Here is a 19,616-nt window from a genome sequence, read left to right as displayed (position 1 = left end):
GTTTGTAAGAGGAGGCTTCAGAGGGTCTGTCACCTTCTGAGTCACAGGGGCACAGAATCAGAGAACAAAGAGAGGAACCAGACAGGGAGCCATCTTGTCTGGCTGATGCTAAAACTGACCTCCACTAGCCTTTGACTATTTTTCTTAAGCAGCAAGCTCCGAAACACAGAAAGAAGCTAACATCAGAGAAGTCAAAGATGATTCTACTGTCCAGAGAAGGGCAGAAGGGCACATGGCTGATAGGGGGCACCCCAAGTCCTCTCCCAGGGGTTTGGGGAAGACAAGGGTACCCTGCAGTTCTGCATGACCTGCCCAGCACCAGCACCCACTCTCCTACCACAGACCCAGCTGGTACTGCTCAGGCTGCGGGGGCAGAGGCCCCAGAAGATGACTGTCAGGCTGCCAGGGAGCCTCTGAGCTCAGAGCAGCAGATTGTGCAGGGACAGACGTCTGGCCCAAGGGTTCTCAATCCGGCTTCATGTGAGAATTACCTAGAGAGCTTCTAAAAGTACTAATACCTGGGTACCACCACAGACTAACTGGATCAGGTCTCCAAGTGGGAGGGGAGGAGGCCTTCTTTCGTGCACCGAGGGATCCCGCTGACTCCCCAGCTTCCTCCATGGCAGATGAAGAAGCAGGAGTCTGCCGTGGTAATACTTTGTGAAAGGTGACAAAAGCAGCAGGCAGCAGAAGCAGAGCTCAGGCCAGCTCATCTGACTGCAGAGGCGCAGCTCCTGTGCTCAGCAAGGCTGGCGGAACGAATGAATGAGCTCCACCGGGGTCTGGCCAGGATCCTGCTGTGTTCCACGGGTTCATCTACAATTTGCATAAAGACCCAGAAGGGGAGGCTACCAGATTTGCTCCTGACAAGGCCGAGAGGGAGGGCTAACACACGTAGGGCAGAATCAAGATTCCACAGACTGAAACAGGGGCCTACCACTGACAAAATGAAATATATCAATTGTAAAACCCTACACTTATCATTTAAAAGATTCCCATTGTGCATATAATTCAAAGCTTTGAAAGATGCTCAAGAGCTTATCACTAATAAAATGGGAAAACTCAAATACAATCTAGTTTTTTTTTTTTTTTTTCAGGCATGAGAGTTTTATAAAAAACCCTATTATTGGCAGTCCAAGAAACAAACAGGGCATGTGGACAGTTAGTGATCAAATATCCTAGAAATAGTTTTATGTTTGTCCCTAGGAGCCTTGTCAGTAAGACTGATTTTAGTAAGTCAGTAAGATCTTGGAAGATAGAATTCTCCCCACCTCACCCTCATTCCTACTCCAAGTTGAATAATGCAGAGCAGTACCTCTCAATTTTTAATGTGAAATTGTAGGGGCCGTTGTTAAATTTGGATTCTGATTCTGTAGATCAGGAGTGAAGCCTGAGACTCTATCTCTAACACATTCCCAGACGATGTAGAGGCTGCCTATAAAGAACAAGGGTTTAGAGGGTCTCAAAGCCTACCCGTGAAACCAGGCGCTCTGAATATGTCTGGGGCATTGGTGTCCCTTTCCCTATAGCTTGGGGACTCTGGGAAGTGCAGGAGCTGAATCTGGAGGTTAGGAAGGTCCAAAAGTGCGTGCTCAGCTCACCCGATCAGCAAGTGTGCATCAGATGAGCAGAGAAGAGTGAAAGAGACCCCCTGAGAGAGGAAAGACCCATGGGGGTGGGGGCTTTTATTTCAGACCAGCGTGGGTCAAGGTATTTTCCAAGTAGAACACCAGATGTAGAGCAGTCTTACAAAGACGGCCAGACAGCGGCACCGAGGGCTCATGCGTGTTTGGAACCAACGGGAAGGGGTGCGCGGGGCGCCCCTTGACGCCGGCCTGCCCTCTAAAGCAGAGCACATCTTTGATGTAGAAGACGGGAGAGCTCTAAACCTAGCAACTGTCCACGGGAAAATAACCTGAGGATTTCCGCACAATGAGCACAACTTAACCACCAGTGATTTTCAAACTGAGTCTGACCTAACAGAAAGAGATGGTCAAGCAGAGGGCATCGGAGTCCCACTGAACAGACCACATCTGCAATGCTGTGTTCAATTCTAGACTATTTAAGAGAAGATAAAAAGCTTGCACTTGCACAGAGGAGCTTGCAGTTGCCAGGCCCTGTTCTAAGCCTTCGACATATGTTAATGCAGTTAGGCCTCTCAACCACCCCATGAGATAAGCACCATCATTATCCACACTTTACAGATGGATGAACGCATTTACAGAGGTTTGAAGAGGCTGGGATTATAACCAGGTCACACAGCTGATGAGTAGTAGAAAGATGCAAGCTCAGGCAGGTGAACCCTGCAGCCTATGTCTTCCCACCCTGCCACACTCTCTTAACACTGGACTCTTGAAAACAAACAAGCGATCTCAGCAAAGATTGTCAGGATGGCCAGGATGCTGAACTAGAACCAAAGAATGGATGGTAGAAGAAGGAAAGTTTGAGTTCAGTATCAAGGAAGGATGTGAGTTGAAGCTGTCCAACGACAGATAAAGCTGCTTCACAGAGCAGTGCTCCTAGTCACTGGGGGCTCAAGAGTGCTGGCTGATCACATATCTAGGGTGCTGCTATTTGGGAGGAAGTTTGGACCAAATGAAAGGTTGCTTCCAATGCTGAGATTCTAGGTCCCTCTCCTGTCTTGGTCTCTCCATCTGGAAAAATAGGCTCTGACATCCGAGCACAGTGTTTATAATGAGCTACATGTAGCCCAGACTTGCCCACAGATTCTGGTGGATGTGATGGAGAGAAAGTGGCAGCTATGCCCACACTACAACTTGCCCAGGACGTCTGCAAACTGAGCCAAAGGAAAGATTGTGGGAAACATGCAAATGAGCTTCTGCTGACACATCCTTCCTCTGACCTGTTACCTCATAAGGTTCTTGTGGGAGTGATAAAGTCTTCTAAACTGGCTGAAAATAGCTCACTGCTTCCCAAGGAGATATTAAGAATATAGACAGTCATCATTAAAAGTATAAAGGGGGTTCTGTGTTTCCTACCCAAGTTATGCTGTGGGCCAGCACTTTATCTACATTATCCGAGTACCCAAGAGGTGAGTGACAAAGCCACACCTCCAAGAAGAAAGACAAAGACAGACAAAATACAATCAAACGGCCGCCTGCAAATCCTTCAGCCAAGGACTGGCTCTAAACCAGGAGGAGGAAAAATCATCTGAAATCTCAGCCCACAAAAGGACTTGGGTGGAGAGCAGCTGCATGTCTTACTCTCTTGCACACTGCCCCAACCCAAGCGCAGAGCGCCCAGGGAAAGTGGAGGAAGCTATGCATCCTGTACCAACTATTTCAAGACAATGTGATTACTGCGAGGAGTCACAAATTCATCGAAAAGACATGTGTGAAAGAAAATGTTTCAGAGCAACTTCTATTTCCAACTGGCTGCTTCAGCCAATGAAAGGACGCTTTTAAAAATATAACTTAATAAGTACAAGTGTTGATGGCTTGGACTTGGACAACACCAGATTTGAAGATGCTGGGCCTGATCAGGATGTTTTCCGTTTAAATTCAGGAAAGTCCTTTCTAGGGTCTAGATGCTAAGTTGCCACGCTCTGCCACTCTGCCTCCAGAACAGCTGACCAGAGGTAGCCCGTCAGAAGGCATCTGAGCCTGGTCCTGTCCACGCCAATCCAGGTTTCCTTCTCAGACCTCGGCCCCACGCCCTTCAAGGCTTCCCTCCACTGACAACCCTCTCCTCACTCCCCATCACCACTGTGCCAAGGCCTCAGTTTCTCCCTCTTCTTCCTCTTTCTTCACATGTGGGACCTCCATCTCAGTCCCCGAGAACCCACGTGCACACTGCCCTGATACAACCTCGCCCACAGCACAAGTCCTAGCGGGCGGATGGACGTGGCTGGCTTGACAAGCACAACCCTGAACCAGATGGCAGATCAACCAAGACCCCTCCTCCCAGCTCTGCTCCCTGCGCCTGTGGTAGGGCCCCCGCACAGACCCTCCTTTCTACGCTGAGTCATTTGACCTTAAGAGCGGGATCAGAGGCACTGGGGAAAGTCAGTGTGTGTTCTGCCTGAGCCCAGTTTGCTCTGTACCGTCTTCCCTTCAGCTTGTCCAGGCGAAGTGATCACCCCTCTTTACTAATGAAGAATCTAGCATTTCTGAGATGATGCGCCATTCATCTGGGACCGCGTTGACAAGTGGGGGAGATTGATGGTTTTCTGCCCCTCATGTGACCCAAGTTTGAATGCATGCTTATTAGCCACAGAAGAGGAGATGATGGAGGTGGGGGTGAGGAGGGGAGACATCTCTTGCATCTCTCTCCACACTCACGTCTACACACACACACAGTAACTACAATGACGGGGATGCTGGGGAAGGGCAGAAACACATGGGAGCGGAGTACAGGGGAAATAAGGGAATGAGTTAAACCCATCCTGCTGGCTGCCACCAGAGGGCTAAGTTGGTTTATTGAGGACACTGGCTTCTGGATTCAGAGAAGGCCTGTACTGCTGAAGGAGGCTGTCTCCCCTGAAGGAGCCGCTGCCTGGTTAGACAATGCCTTCCTCCAGCTCTGCATGGGACAAGGGAGCTGTAAGGACCAGCACTGCCCATGGTCCCTGATCCCCGCTGCAGCTCGGCTCTGCCGCCAAGGTTTCGCCTCAGCGTCTCTGTGACTCTCCCTCTACAGGATACATGTGACCATGCGAGCAGCACATGCACACACCTTCGCTCCTCCAGAGAAGGCAGCATTTGCCAGCTGCCTTTCCCAAGGACGTAGGGTCTGGACACCCAGGGAGAGGCCAGTGGGGCAGCCCTGCGAGGCTGACCTGAGCCGTGACTATCAGGGGCGTCATAGCAAAGGGGAAGCAGACAGTTATGTCTCCCCTCCTCACCCCCACCTCCATCATCTCTTCTGTGGCTAATAAGCACGCATTCAAACTTGGGTCACATGAGAGGCAGAAAACCATCAATCTTCCCCACTTGTCAACGTGGTCCAGGATGAGTGGCCCGTCATCTCAGAAATGCTAGATTCTTCATAAGTAAAGTGAAAGAAGTGAAGTCACTCAGTCGTGTCCGACTCTTTGTGATCCCATGGACAGTAGCCTACCAGGCTCCATGGTCCATGGGATTGTCCAGGCAAGAATACTGGAGTGGGCTGACATTTCCTTTTCCAGGGGATCTTCCCAACCCAGGGATCGAACCCAGGTCTCCTGCATTGCAGACAGACGCTTTACCGTCTGAGCCACCAGAGGGGTGATCACGTCACCTGGACAAGATGAAGGGAAGACAGTACAGAGCAAATTGGGCACAGGCAGAACACACAGAGGCAGAGAGAAAGGGTCCCTACAAGACAGACGTCCATCCAGCTCCTGTGTGAATCGGTTCCTCTGCGAGCACTGAACAGTCTCCTCATTTGACCCCAAAGCACTGATTCTCCTTACCGGAACCCCACCCTCTCTCAGCCTCGGACGGACACACACCCAACCCGAGCCCCAGCAGAATTCCTAGGCACCGCCCACTGCGCTGGCCCCAAGCCCTGAGCCCAAGGTCCTGGCCGCGAGCAGCTGGGACAGGACACTCCTCATATTGGCTGCGGAGTCACGGGCCGGACGCCTGAGGACCAGGGCAGGGGCCCGAGGCTGGGGCGCCCTCTCACAGCTGCAGCCCCCAGCCTCCCCTCCACATCGGGCAGGCGGAGACACTGAGGAGGGAATGCACCCAAAGGCCTGGTGGGAGCGCCTCGCTCCACTGTTTGCAAAGGGCAAGGTCCACTGGAGGACGGCCTGCGCCCCGGTGAGCCCCAGGCAGAGACGCAGGCCCTGAGAGGAGACAGGCTGCAAATGGATGCTCCTCCACGGGCTCAGGTTCCTACTCTGCTCCCGACCTCGGACCTGTCACAGGTACTCCCAGGGGTCCGTCCTCTGGGGGCCATCGCTCCTCACCCCCGGGGGCCCAGCGGGGCCTACTCTGCTGTTACTCTGCACCTGGCCGCCCTGGGCTGACTTTCATGTCCTTCATCACGCTGGAAATGGACGGTTAAAAACTGGCTTTCCCAGGCCTGGATTAAGGCTTTCCTGTCAGAAAATATCCTAGGAGCCTGTGCTGGGAGGGAGCCTCAGGACCCTGACAGGCTCAGACCCAGGAGAGCTCGCTGTGGGGCAGCTTCAGTGCAGCCAGGCCCAGCTCTCATCTCTCCTTCCCCTTCTCCTCACAGACGTAAGGGAGCACCAGACGGCTTCAGACTCAGCTTCACAGAGCAAGGGAGCACCCAGACTGCTTCTGGCTCAGCCTCACAGAGGCAGAGGGAGCACCCAGACCACTTCTGGCTCAGCCTCACAGACACAGAGGGAGCACCCAGACCACTGCAGGCTCAGCCTCACAGATGCAGAGGCAGCACTCAGACTATTTCAGGCTCAGCCTCACAGACACAGAGGGAGCACCCAGACCGCTGCAGGCTCAGCCTCACAGATGCAGAGGCAGCACCCAGACTATTTCAGGCTCAGCCTCACAGACACAGAGGGAGCACCCAGACCACGGCAGGCTCAGCCTCACAGATGCAGAGGAAGCACCCAGACCACGGCAGGCTCAGCCTCACAGACACAGAGGGAGCACCCGGACCACGGCAGGCTCAGCCTCACAGATGCAGAGGGAGCACCCGGACTGCTTCAGGCTCAGTCTCAGCTTTCATAGCCCCCGCGGCCCCCAGCAGACATCAGGGACTGAGGCCTGGGTTCAGCCCCAGGCCCTCATTTGGGATCTTTGGAGCCTCGCCTCTGTTCATAAGAGGAATTCTCTTGTAGCAAGAATGAAAATAGGCAACAAATTCAGCACACACAGGGGTACTATGAACCTGAGCCACACAGACCCCCTTTTAAGCCTTGGCTCTGTGACCCTGTGCCAACCATATGCCTTTTAATCTGTGACTCCGGGCAAGTCATGTGACCTCAGAGCCTCTGTTACCTCACACACTTCAATCATGAAGAGCCAACCAGACAACCCCACACATGGAAGGTGGAAGGAGCTTCAGGGTCTCTCTCAGTGTTTCTCAAATCACAGGTGGGTGTGAAATCAAGCTGAAGGGTCAAAATATCTTTTTTTTTTTTTTTAATAAAATAGACCAGACTAGACTCAAAAACAACATGAAGTATGCATGACACAGTTAGGGTATCACACACGTTTGCTGGGTTGTGATGGAAAATGTATTTCTGCTGGCGGCAAAAATTTCAGTTAGATTCTGCTTTGAAAACTTTCTTGCAGATGTTCCCAACTGTATACCTTTGCTTCCTGCCCTCAGGAGACTGGGACGGTAAACTCCCTGAGGCTGAGAGACAGGTCTTAAATTCCCAAGAATTCCAAACCTCCCATCTCCTTCCCCCATTGTGCTGGGCCCAGAGCAGGGTGGGCCTCCAATACAGGCTGCTCACGGGCTGGAAAGCGTCCACCAAAAAGAAAATCAGCGAGAAAGATGAGGGAACCATCACCAGCAGACCGGGCACCATCCCAGTGGCCCTGAAGGTCTGCGCTAACATTTCATGGATGAAGAAACTGGGGTTCAGAGAGGATAGCGCCGTTGGGGTGGTGCGACCGGGATGGGGACATGGACCCCCTCTCTGGACCTCGCTGCTTTGTCATGGCCTGAGAGAGCTCCTGCGCTGCCCAATCAAACCTTCGAGGATCCTGCATTGCTCAAGATGACTCGCGCCAGAATACACACACACAGGGCAGGAGACAACACAGCATCCTTTCCTACCTGCCTTTCTCTGGATTTCCCTGTCCCACGAGGGAGAGACGTGGGCTATGCTGGGGGCATCTGGGATGTGTCTTCCTCTTGGTCCCACCCTTGTCCTTCTCTGCCTCTTTTGAGGCTGATTTCCCCCAGCTCACCATCCCCCTCCCCCAATACCAGCTAACTGGTTACCAGGGCAACCCAGCTGGGAGGCCGCCAGTTACCACGGCAACCCAGCATGGCCGCCAGGCTGCTTTGCTTAGGAAGGTCAGGGGACCAGCCGGGCGACAGAGCCACTGGGATGTTGCCTGCAGGAATGGCCCCTACGTGCCTGAGGGAATTAAGTTCCTGCCATCAGGGGGTTGCCTCTGTTTCCCATGAAGCAGGCTCTCCCAGCTTGGGACAGGAGCTGTAGCCAACCTCAGCAATTCACTCAAGCCTGGTAGCCTCCACACTTTTCAACAGAATTCTGATCACCGCACCTTGAGGAACGTTTCTCAGAATGTGCTGGCTATTGCCCAGTCTTGCCCTGGACCCCCTCATCCCCGCTTCCTTTCTGAGCAAATCTGGGAGTCAGCATGCAGGCAGCGTGTGTCAGCATGCAGATGTAGTCTCTCCACGAAATATGTTGTTAATAATAACAAGGAAGAGCTACTATTTTCCCCTACTTACTATGGACCAAGCATGTTCTAGCTACCTTGCCTGAAGTCCCTCTGTTGATCCAGATAACAAATTAGTTATCCGTACTTTGTAGACACAGCAACTGAGATTTGGAGAAGGAACCTGTTCAAGGTCACATAGGTATTAACTAGCAGAGCTAAAATGAAGCTGTAAAATCAGTTTCTGAAATTCCTTGAGACCCTGGCTAGTGCCTCTCCTCCACCACCTAAGTATATGGCCTGGCTTTAAGAAAACATTTTTAACATTTATTAAAGGATTATTTGGAGCCATTCATTTTACTCATGTTATTTTACTTCATTTCATCCTCACCTCCATGAAGGATGTTTTAGTCTCCCCCACACAATAGCTTGGGAAACCAAGCCCCAAGGACGTTAAGCGACTTCCCCAAACTGAGGAGACCAGGTTCAGGCCCCTCCTCAGGAGTCCTTTCCTGACCCCCCAGGAAGAGAGTCTTTCTTGGCCACCAACAAACACAACACATGTCTCTCTCATACACAGGTATCATATCATATACATGTATCTCTAACACATATGTCTCATATCATATATCATTGAACACGTCTGCTCCCTTCCTAGACCACGAATTTTAAAATTCATTTTCACAACCTAGTATCTGGTCTATAATAAGCACACAATAAATATTTGCTGAAAGAAAGCAGGGGGGCCAAGATTCCAATCGTGTTCATGGACCCAATTCCACGCTCCCTCTACCACATTACCCTGTCTCACTCATCTGGTCATGAAGCAGTTATCAAACAACTGCTATGTGCCTGACTCTGTGCAGAACTTCACAAAAACAAGCAAGACCAGTTCCAGCCATGAAGCAGCCCAGTGGAGTGGAGTAGGCCACATGGCTGAGGAGGACAGGAAGTAAACGCCCCCTGCCAACTGCCATCGAAGGCTTTCTCATAACTGTTTCCCTATGCTATCCCTTGGGCCACACTTCTTCCCATCCAAATCTTTATATATCCAACCAAGAGTTGGACCATAAGGAAGGCTAAGTGCCAATGAATTGATGCTTTTGAACTGTGGTGTTGGAGAAGACTCTGAGAGCTCCTGGGACTGCAAGGAGATCCAACCAGTCCATCCTAAAGGAAATTAGTCCTGAATAGTCACTGGAAGGACTGGTGCTGAAGCTGAAGTTACAATGCTCTGGCCACCTGATGCGAAGAGCCAACTCATTAGAAAAGACCCTTGATGCTGGGAAAGATTTAAGGCAGGAGGAGAAGGGGATGACAGAGGACCAGATGGTTGAATGGCATCACCAACTCAATGAACATGAGTTTGAGCAAGCTCCGGAAGATGGTGAAGGACAGGGAAGACTGGCGTGCTGCAGTCCATGGGGTCACAAAGAGTTGGACACGACTGAGCGACTGAACAACAAAAATATGTATGGAGCATTTGTTATATGTCAATGACTTCAAATCACCCGTGGTTTGAGGGGAGTGAACAAGATACAAAGACAGTGGAATCAAGAATCAAGAAAACAGCAAGAGAAGAGACAGATGGGTCCAGGAACTAGTGTCCAGGGACGCTGGGATCATTTGTTTAATTCTAAAGAACTTTCACATTTGATGTGATAAAGTAATTTCATATTGCTTCACATTCACACCCATCTCCTACCTTAACTCATTTGAACCTCAGTGATGCAAGCAGGACAAATAATTATCATTCCCATTTTAGAGATGGGGAAACTGAGGTTCAGAAGGGGAAGAACATTGAATTAGAAGGAAGGAACGTGGATTCTAGACCTCACTTGTGAGTCCAACAAATCTATGTTTCCATCAGAACACTCCCAACCCACCATCCCACCTCACCTAAAGCAGATTTTCCTTCCCTGCTGTGACCCCTTCAATTCCCCAGCTAGCAGCTGCAGTTTTAGCAGAGACAAGCAGACTGGCCTGCAATCTGTGGAGAGCCCATTGATACTAATGAGGATCTAGGAACCAAGTAAAATCAGGAAAAATGACCTCACCACTAGAGGTTAGGTTGAATTTAACAAGCTAATTGCAAGCATTAGGCTAATTAAAAGCGAATTGGCACCTGCAATTATCGACTCAAGTTCTCAGGTAATGATGAGCCAGACTGAGCGGACATGGTGATGTCAGTTAGGGAGGGGCCTTGCCTTCCCTGTGGAAGAGGGGGTGGTCCCAGGCCCTGCAGGAGGGATGTCTCAGCATCCATCCATATTTGTCAGATCAGTGTTGACTTGCCCATCCCTGAATCCTGTGTTCACACCATAAGGACCAAGCCTTTACAGAGATTAAGTGACCTGGAAGGATCTGATGTCACCCTGGATACCATCTGCCTTGCAGCGCGTGAGGGGCTGGGCAGCTGGAGCAGGGACTCCAGTGGAATGTCCTGCTAGCCAGAAGACACTAGCGGAGCCGATTTCTCTTGTCCAAGCGCCTGCCAGAAGGAGTCACAGAAGCGTGACACTCCCGGGGTGGCCCTGGGAGTGGGGGGCGGCTGCCTCCCCGAGCTCTGTGCTGGGGAGACCGAGCCTGGGGGGAGGCAGCAGAGCCTGAGGGGGTGCGCGGTGTCACCGAGGCGTCGGCTCCCAAGTGCCTGGGGGACTCGGGACTTGGGGCGGGGAGGGAAAGCATGACACTGGCTTCTGTGTTTCTCATGCAAATCGACACTTGTAAGACAATAAAAACACACTGTCACTTACTCTGCTTAGCATGATTCTATGTGCTTTACATATGTGACCTCATTTATCTTCACAAAAACGTCTGTGAGATAAGGTACATTATTATCTTCAGTTTACAGATGGAGAAAGTGGGGTGCAGAGAGGTGAAGTCGCGGTCAAGCGCACGCCCCTGGTGCGTGGCAGACCCAGAGCCGGCCTTCCTTGGCCCCGTATCTGCAATCTTCACAACTGCACTAAATTATCTTTTAAGAAAAGCAAAGACGTGGACAAACAAATGACAACAGATGACCCTTCACACTTTAACTTTTAGAATTTTAAATTTTAAAACTAATAGACAAACGTTCATCCACCTCAAGAAACAATGAATTGAAACTGAAAAAAGTCAGAATAGTCAATGCTGATGCTCATGCCACAAAATACATCCTTCTACCCAGCTGCTGGGGGTGTAAATTAGTAGTGTCTAACAATGAGTTGGCAAAATATGTCAACCTATTTTAAAACATAGGAATTCCACTTCTAGAAATGTAACCTAAGGGAAAAAGTTATTGATATGTGCAAAGATTCAGATATTTATATGTTCACTGTAGCATTATTCATAAAAGTGAAAAGCTGGAAACACATAGTTTAACATCGGGGCCAGTTAAACAAATAAATGAAATAGGTCTATAAGGAAATGCCAGTCACTAGAATTGATATTGTAAAAGAATACTTAATGACATGGAGAAATGCTTTTTATTTAAGTGACAAAAATATATACTTGGTCAATTTTTAAGAGTATATGTGTGTATTTTGGTAATAAACATAGTCATATGTCTGTGCATGAATTCACAAAAATATATATATGCCAAAATATTCAAATTATATATTAAATCTCTGAGAGAATTACACTTAATTTTAATCTTTTCTTTATGGGTTACCCTACATTCTTAATGACTATGTATTAGTTTTATACTCACAGAATAGTAATTTTTTCTTAATGTATAGCCTCTATCACATTAATTCTATGTCTTAGCATTCATCCTAAGAAAATAATCCAAAATACAGAAAAATCCCTACGCAAAAAAATGATCATGCTGTGTTAGTTGTAAAAAGAAAATAAGGGTAACCACCTAAGTGTCCAACACAAATACGATTACATAAACTACATCATGTCCAAAGGCTATTATGCACTATTTTAATATGAAGAAAACCATCTTTATCACTCTTGGAAAGAGAGCTGATTTGTTCTGTGCTGCCTCAAAGAATCAAAACCAAAGGGTGGAACTGAGAAGTGGGCACGTTTTGATTCAGGACAGAAGAATGTTCTGACCATGGAGCAGGCCGCCTGGAGAGGCAACGAGCCCCCGTCACTGGGACTATCCAGGCGAGGGTAGGACCCAGATGCGCCCCTCAAGGAGGCTGCAGAGGGTTCGTCTGCGTTTGGAAGGCGTCTAGAGCCGTGGGTGCAGAGCAGGAGCCCACCTGGACTGTGACTGCCAAGAAGAGGGTCCCACTCAGCCTGCCCTCAACGTGCTTCCTGTCTGCTCACCATTTATTCTGAATGTTTCCCAAATGTGCTCTTTCCTCTCTAAATACGTGGGTTTTTTTTTTTTAAACTGTTGGAGACTGGCCTCCCAGTCATCTCACTGACGGGCTGATGTCCATGCCACCACCTCCCCAAGCTGGACTCTCTGCCGCAGCTGAGGCGCCTCTCAGTGAGCTCTCCCCCTACTGCAAGCCTGCCCCTCCTGAGGCCCCTTTGGGGGTCCAGGCTCAGTGCGGAGGCCTCAGGGGACCCACGGCAGGCCAGGAAGGAAGAGGCAGGACCCGGGCTCAGGCATCAGGTGAGGTGTCAGCCCGTCCTCGCATGCTCACTGACTTCCTCGGTAATTAAGTCATTTACACCACGCAGGAAGGACCCAACTGAATAATCCAGGCAGACACGGTAAAAGTAATTATCTGTGTAATGCGTCCTGCACCATCACCTTCCTGTGAAGAAGGAAAAGAAGAGAACCAGGGGAAAAAAAAGGCCCCCATTGTCTCGAGCCTGTGCAGCGCCCCCAGGATTAATTACACAGCCGCTAACACGTTTAGCACCTCGCCTCTGATTGGAAAGCCAAGGACTCTTAATAATTCATATCTGCAGCCCAGCACTCTGCGCCCTGCTGAGGACACAGGGAGCCCTTGTTTTCTGCCAGGCAAGCCCCGGGGCAGTGCCAGGTTCGCCCCCCAGCCGCCCCACCTGGCGATGGCTCCGGTCCCCCACCACGGTCTGCTCTGCCAGGGCGGCAGCGCCGGTGGGCAGAGGGGCGGGCCTTCGTGGTGGGAGCCCACGGGAGCCCCCAGCTCCCGGGCCCCCCCCGGGGGGCCTGGAATCCAGATCTGGGAGAGTCCTAGGCAGGTGCCTGCCATGCACCCAAGGCTGTCTGGACAGCAGGCTCAGGCAGAGCTGTTCCACCAGGGCTCCTGGCCCTACCTGCAGGAAACCCTCAGGGGAGCCAGACCGAGGGCAAAGACCCTACAGGGACCAGGGAGGAACAGCCAGGTTCTGAAGGCCGGGACCCTCTTTGACTCTGTGCCCGTCCTGCTCCCACCACCTTTCCCCCAGCTCAGAACTGACCCGGCCCTGCGCCCCAGGACTGGCTCCCTCCTGGCTGTCCCACCTCTGGCCTTCCAAGGGTCCAGGCTGCAGCCCCCGCTCCTTCCCCTGCGCCTGCGTTAAAGAAGGAGAATCTCCCAGAGCCTCTCCTCCTTTCCCGTCCAACTTTCCCCTGGCCCCCCGCTTATCACCCTACTCTGCCATTTCTCCAACCTGTGCTCAGAACCCCACACAATATACCCAAGGCTCTGGGGGCTGCAGCCTGGCCCTCTCCATGATAAACCCATCCCCCGATGCCCACGCAGCAGGCTTCAGCTCTCTCAGGGGCTCCCCACTGAATCTGAGAACCCAGAGGTCAGATGCCCCCGAGGAATTCAAGAGCTCAGCTGCTGTAAGCCCCAACCTCTAACCCATAAAATATATACCCGACTCCCCCACACTGAGGGAGATGGGTCCCTGGGGCTGACCTGAGCCTGACCCCCCAAACCCCACCTCTCCTTCCTGCTGGTCTTGAACCCACTCCTCTGGCAAGATTAGAGGAAGGGTGGGGCTGGCCTCTCTGCTCGAGCCAGACTGGGGCCCCGGCTGGACCCCAGGAAGCTGGCAGCCCCAAGGCTGGCCTCACGCAGGCGATCTGGTTCAAATGTAATAAATTCAGACAACATGAGCCTTCACCGGGGATTTTGGAGGTGGCGGTGGGGGCACAGACAGGGATAAAATTAGCATTCTCAGCATCCACGATCCTGAAGCATCGCTGCCAAGAATGAGGGACAGGGAAGGCAGTGGCACCGCATTGCCAGCAGCCCAGACTCACACGGTGGGCAGGCGGCTGCCAGCCCCGACCAGAGCCCAAGCTCCCCCCTCCCCGCTAGCCCACATGATGCGTCAAAACAGACTCACCGGCTGCTGAGGTGCGAGCCCCACGCTGAAAAGCTATACCTCTCCGAGCCCCCAGGCAGCCCTCCCCCCAGCTCAGGCCAGCTGGGGTCCTCCTCCCCGCCCCCGGGGCCCCCTTCCGAGGCGCAGGGCTCGGGTCTGGTCTGGTCTAATCAGTCATCTCTCCGGCTGACAGGTCCCTGGCGCAGGGAGAGGATGCTGCTGCGGGGACTGCAGGATCCAGCATCTTTCCCAGGCAGAAGCAGCTGGGCATGCTCCATCAGCTCCCAGGGGATTTCAGGGCCACGTGATGCTCCCTCCCCAAGCTGTCACTTAGGATCAGGAGTAAATAGTCCCTGGAAAGGTTTAACTCCATCCACCCCAGTGACGAGCCAGTAAGCACCCGTGCTGCCCGCCTGGGTGAGAACAGATCTCCTCAGCACAGGCTTTCTGGCCAGCCACCGCAGGGCCGAGGCTGCCCCCCAAAGGGCAACTGGGCCGCCATCCGTGTAAGCTGCATTCTGCGGTCCTCCCACCAGAGTGCAGGGAGCCAGAGCTGGCCAGGGTCTGGCACCTCGGGCCTCCCCAGGCCTGCCTGTGGTTGCCTGTGTTTCCATGGCTGTCCACCCCAGAGCCCGGCATGCCTCTGGGTGTCGAGAAGCTGTGGTCAGAGCCCTAGTGCCTTCCCTTCCCCCGAGTCCACCCAGTGAATTTAAAGAAATCATGTTTGGAACAGACTGGAGTCCATTACAAGATGCCAGGACCTTCTAGGTCCCCCAGCCCAATTGGTCTCCAATGACCTTGGGCAAGGATGCTAGCTGAGCTGGGGGTACCTGTGTTTTGCATTATTGAGGGTCAGAGGCAGAAAGGAAGGCTTCAGTCAACAGGATTTCAGCCCTGTTTCTGCTGTAGAAAAGCCGATACCATTCAGAGTTCTCTCTCTCTCCCTACCTCCAACAGCCTCAGTTTCCTTCTCTTCGCCTTTCTGTGGATGCTAGGAAAAGATTCTCTGTGACAATAACCGAGTGCAGGATAGACACTGAGTTTCCTAGCCATGATCGGGAAGATGGAAAGAAAATGGAGTATTCCCACCTGAACTTCCAGGTAGGCTTACCAGATCCTAGTTCCATCTGCCTCTGAGACCCAGAAGCTGGAGACCCCAGATGAGTTCCTGGGGTCACTTCTGAGTAAAGAAATATTGCAATAAGCAAGGGCTAGAAAAGGGCACTTTCCAGGGGGCACTAGGAGTAAAGAACCCACCTGCCAATGCAAGAGATGTAAGAGACACAGGTTCAACCCCGGGGTCAGGAAGATCCCCTGGAGGAGGAAATGGCAGCCCACCCCAGTATCCCTGCCTGGAGAATCTCATGGACAGAGGAGCCTGGCGGGCCATAGTCCACAGGGTTGCAAAGAGTCGGGTGCGACTGAAGCGACTGAGCATGGCACAGACAGAGGGCAGCTGCAAGCATCCACCCACATGATATTACATCTCTTCCAAATGTTTGAATCACCTTAATTTTTAAAATTTAAGCCTCTCTTCACTTAAATACAACAATTTCCCTTCTCCATGGGTCTCTTTTAATGTAATACGAGTATAAGCATCACTTTTACAACTGAGGCCTTTATCGTTAAAAAGAACCTACTATGAAAAGTGCAAACGCACAGACTTCCTCCCAGAGTCCAGGAGGAGCAGCAGGAGGGGAGTGTTAAGGGGACCTGATCCACAACCCACTCCCACATCCCCAGAGGAAGCCACTGGAAAGACCGTCCTTCCCACCCCAGAGCAGACCAGGCTGGAGCCAGGGATCCCGGGTTTGAATAGCATGTACCTGCCTGCAGCTGTGGCGGAGAAGGGGGTCCTGAGGTCACCCTTCACCCCCCAAAGGCTGAAACGCTGACTTCACTGGCCGTCGCGGAGCCACTCGGCGGAAGGGACAGAGAAATCCTGGACACAGGCCCCGTGCAGGCAGCACCGGTTCCGTCCACCCCACCTGTTCCTGCTCTGCAGGACTTGGCGAGACTGCCCAGGACAGGCTTGGGGAGAACCCGCCCCAGGCAGCCCGAGATGCGGGGCGCTGGGGCGTCTCGGGCCTCGAGGAGCCAGTGGGGCAAAGTAAGGCCGGAACCAGAGAGGACAGCATCCGGAAGGGACAGACAGAGTGGGAAAGCGGACAAGGACCCCAGCCTCCATTCCACGAACTCCTCAGACACCTGGAAAGGGCAGGAGGCAGACGGGCCTGCTGAGAGTTTTCTCTCTGGCAGACGGAGGGCGAGGGCAGCAGCCAAGTCCCTCGATCCTCTGAGAGGCCTGAGCTAGAGCCTCGGTGCTTCCGGGGATCTGTGGGGCTGCGAGCTGCAGAGGCAGGCGAGGGCAGCTGTGGGAGCAGCGCCTGCGCTTCGGGGCGCAAGGGGCGAGGCGTCTCCAAGGTCCAACCAGGACCGGTGAGGCAGAGCCGGGGAAATAGTCCACCTGCGCCAAGTCTGAATTCCCTCTCTGTTAACACAGCACAGGGGGAGCAAGACTCATCTGAAAGGCCTAGGTAGGGAGGGAGTGAGAAGGCGATATTAGGGAGGATATTCCAAAGAACGTGCCTCTGTGACTCCATTTATCCCCCACTTTGGAATCCACGGCCCCCGGCGCTTAAAAACAAAAGTCCAAAACTCTCAGTCACGGATTCACAGTCTCTGAACGCTCGCATCCTCCTGGCCCTTGGAGGGTCAATACCGCCCCCACCACAGTACCGGGGACCACTGAACTGGGCGATCCATTGGCCCTCAAATGTGTCTGCCCCTTCCTTACCCAGCCACTCCTGGATGGGTGTCTCCTGCCAGAAGGTAATAAGCGGGGAGCGGATAACGGAGCCCGGGTGATAAATTCTCTTTCAGGACCTGAGATTGAGCCCCGGCTCTGTTCCCTACCAGCTGAAGGACTCTGAAGGAGTGACCTGGCTGCTGAGCCTCAGTTTCCCTCATCTGCAAATGGGGCTTGTCTGTTCCGGGCCCCACACCACGCCTCACTTCTCCTCATCCGTCTCATGCTTGACTGTTCCAGGGTGTTGCTTGCCTTTCGGAGGGCAGAGCTAGTCAGGTGATGCACTCGCAGATTCGCTGCCCTGGGACTTCTCTCCTTTGCCCTGTGAGGCTCCATCGCACTTCCTGGGACACCACCTCCTCTGGGGTCCCCCAGGTTGGGCTCTCTACTGTTGATTCCTGTGAGCCAGCCCTGGGCTCCTGTGTGCCTGCCCCCCCACCCCCCACAGCGCCCGGCACGGCGCTGAGCCCACCCTGACAGAAGCAGAGGCACAGGTGCAGAGAGCCCGTCCTGGCCCCGTCTTGGAGGAAGCATCCAGGCCAGAACAGGGAGGTGACAGCAGCTGGGTGGGGCTCCCTGAGGGGCGGAGGTGCCCGTGCAGGCTGGCACGGCCACAGGGCAGCGTCCCCGTGGGGGAGGGGCAGCAGGGCCCAGGCTGGGAGCGAGGGTAACCGGGGCGTGTCTCCGCAGAAAGGACCCCTGTCCTACCGCCCTCTTTGCCAACCGAAGAGAGACGCACTCTTGGAGACTGAACTGACAAGCTCCGCAGACGGCTGCCTTAGCAGGAAGGAGTCAGAGGCCAGAGAAAATCAGGATGAGTGTTACCCGGCCAGATCTCTAAGCATCAGAGGAGTCCACCAGGCCCACAGTGGTTGAGGGGTGGCAGAGGACGGTCAGGACGCCCCTGTCAGTTCCAGGAGGACCCACCCTCTGCAGGGAGCCAGCCCTTTCAAGGCCTCAGTGGGCCGGTCATGCGTGCTTTGGCGCCCTCCAGTGGATTTATGTGTACATGCATACAGGCTTGCAATGGGTTTTACCCACATTTTAACCCTGTGCTTTTTCTCTTCTCCCTGCACACCCTTTCTGGTCAATGACACTTTAAAACTGCACACACGCTTGAGCAATGCCATCAGTTGTGTGATACCAAAGAACGGCCTCCCAAGCACCACGCAGGAAAGGATCTATGGGACACAATTATCAGATTTATCTGATGCTGGCCAAATATCAGTATTTGCTCATTGAAATTTGACTCAACCACACTAAAAGAAGAAGAAAAAATGAAGCTCAGATTCCAAAGTTATGTGTATATCTGACTTTTATTATTACCTCTTGGAAAGGCAGAGGAACCAGAGATCAAATTGCCAACATTCGCTGAATCATTGAAAAAGCAAAAGTGTTCCAGAAAAACATCTATTTCTGTTTTTTTTGACTACAACAAAGCCTTTGACTGTGTGGATCACAATAAACTGTGGAAAATTCTGAAAGAGATGGGAATACCAGACCACCTGACCTGCCTCTTGAGAAACCTATATGCAGGTCAGGAAGCAACAGTTAGAACTGGACTTGGAACAACAGACTGTTTCCAAATAGGAAAAGGAGTACGTCAAGGCTGTATATTGTCACCCTGCTTATTTAACTTATATGCAGAGTACATCATGAGAAACGCTGGGCTGGAAGAAGCCCAAGCTGGAATCAAGATTGCCGGGAGAAATATCAATAACCTCAGATATGCAGATGACACCACCCTTATGGCAGAAAGTGAAGAGGAACTAAAGAGCCACTTGATGAAAGTGAAAGTGGAGAGTGAAAAAGTTGGCTTAAAGCTCAACATTCAGAAAACTAACATCATGGCATCTGGTCTCATCACTTCATGGAAAATAGATGGGGAAACAGTGGAAGCAGTGTCAGACTTTATTTTTGGGGGCTCCCAAATCACTGCAGATGGTGACTGCAGCCATGAAATTAAAAGACGCTTACTCCTTGGAAGGAAAGTTATGACCAACCTAGATAACATATTAAAAAGCAGAGACATTACTTTGCCAACAAAGGTCCATCTGGTCAAGGCTATGGTTTTTCCAGTGCTCATGTATGGATGTGAGAGTTGGACTGTGAAGAAAGCTGAGTGCCAAAGAACTGAACTGTGGTGTTGGAGAAGACTCTTGAGAGTCCCTTGGACTGCAAGGAGATCCAACCAGTCCATCCTAAAGGAGATCAGTCCTGGGTGTTTATTGGAAGGACTGATGCTGAAGCTGAAACTCCAAGACTTTGGCCACCTCATGCGAAGAGTTGACTCATTGGAAAAGACTCTGATGCTGGGA

The 19,616-nt window shown here is 52.1% G+C and overlaps 1 protein-coding gene across 10 annotated transcripts in view; it reads right to left on the bottom strand.

Annotated features, from left to right (window-relative positions):
• Positions 1-19,616, bottom strand: part of PLEKHA6 (pleckstrin homology domain containing A6) — a 141,090-nt gene that overhangs the window by 107,638 nt on the left and 13,836 nt on the right. Inside the window, exon 1 of one of the 10 annotated variants that reach the window (XM_044943315.1) lies at positions 14,511-14,868. The exons of the other annotated variants lie outside the window; for them this stretch is intronic. The gene's annotated coding sequence lies outside the window, so the exon portion shown is untranslated. Of the gene's footprint in view, positions 1-14,510; positions 14,869-19,616 lie in introns of those variants that run through there. 10 annotated transcript variants of the gene reach the window in all.

Source organism: Bubalus bubalis, chromosome 5 (genome assembly GCF_019923935.1).
Source record: "Bubalus bubalis isolate 160015118507 breed Murrah chromosome 5, NDDB_SH_1, whole genome shotgun sequence".
NCBI classification, from domain to species: Eukaryota; Metazoa; Chordata; class Mammalia; order Artiodactyla; family Bovidae; genus Bubalus; species Bubalus bubalis.
This window is presented reverse-complemented; position numbering and strand designations above follow the sequence as displayed.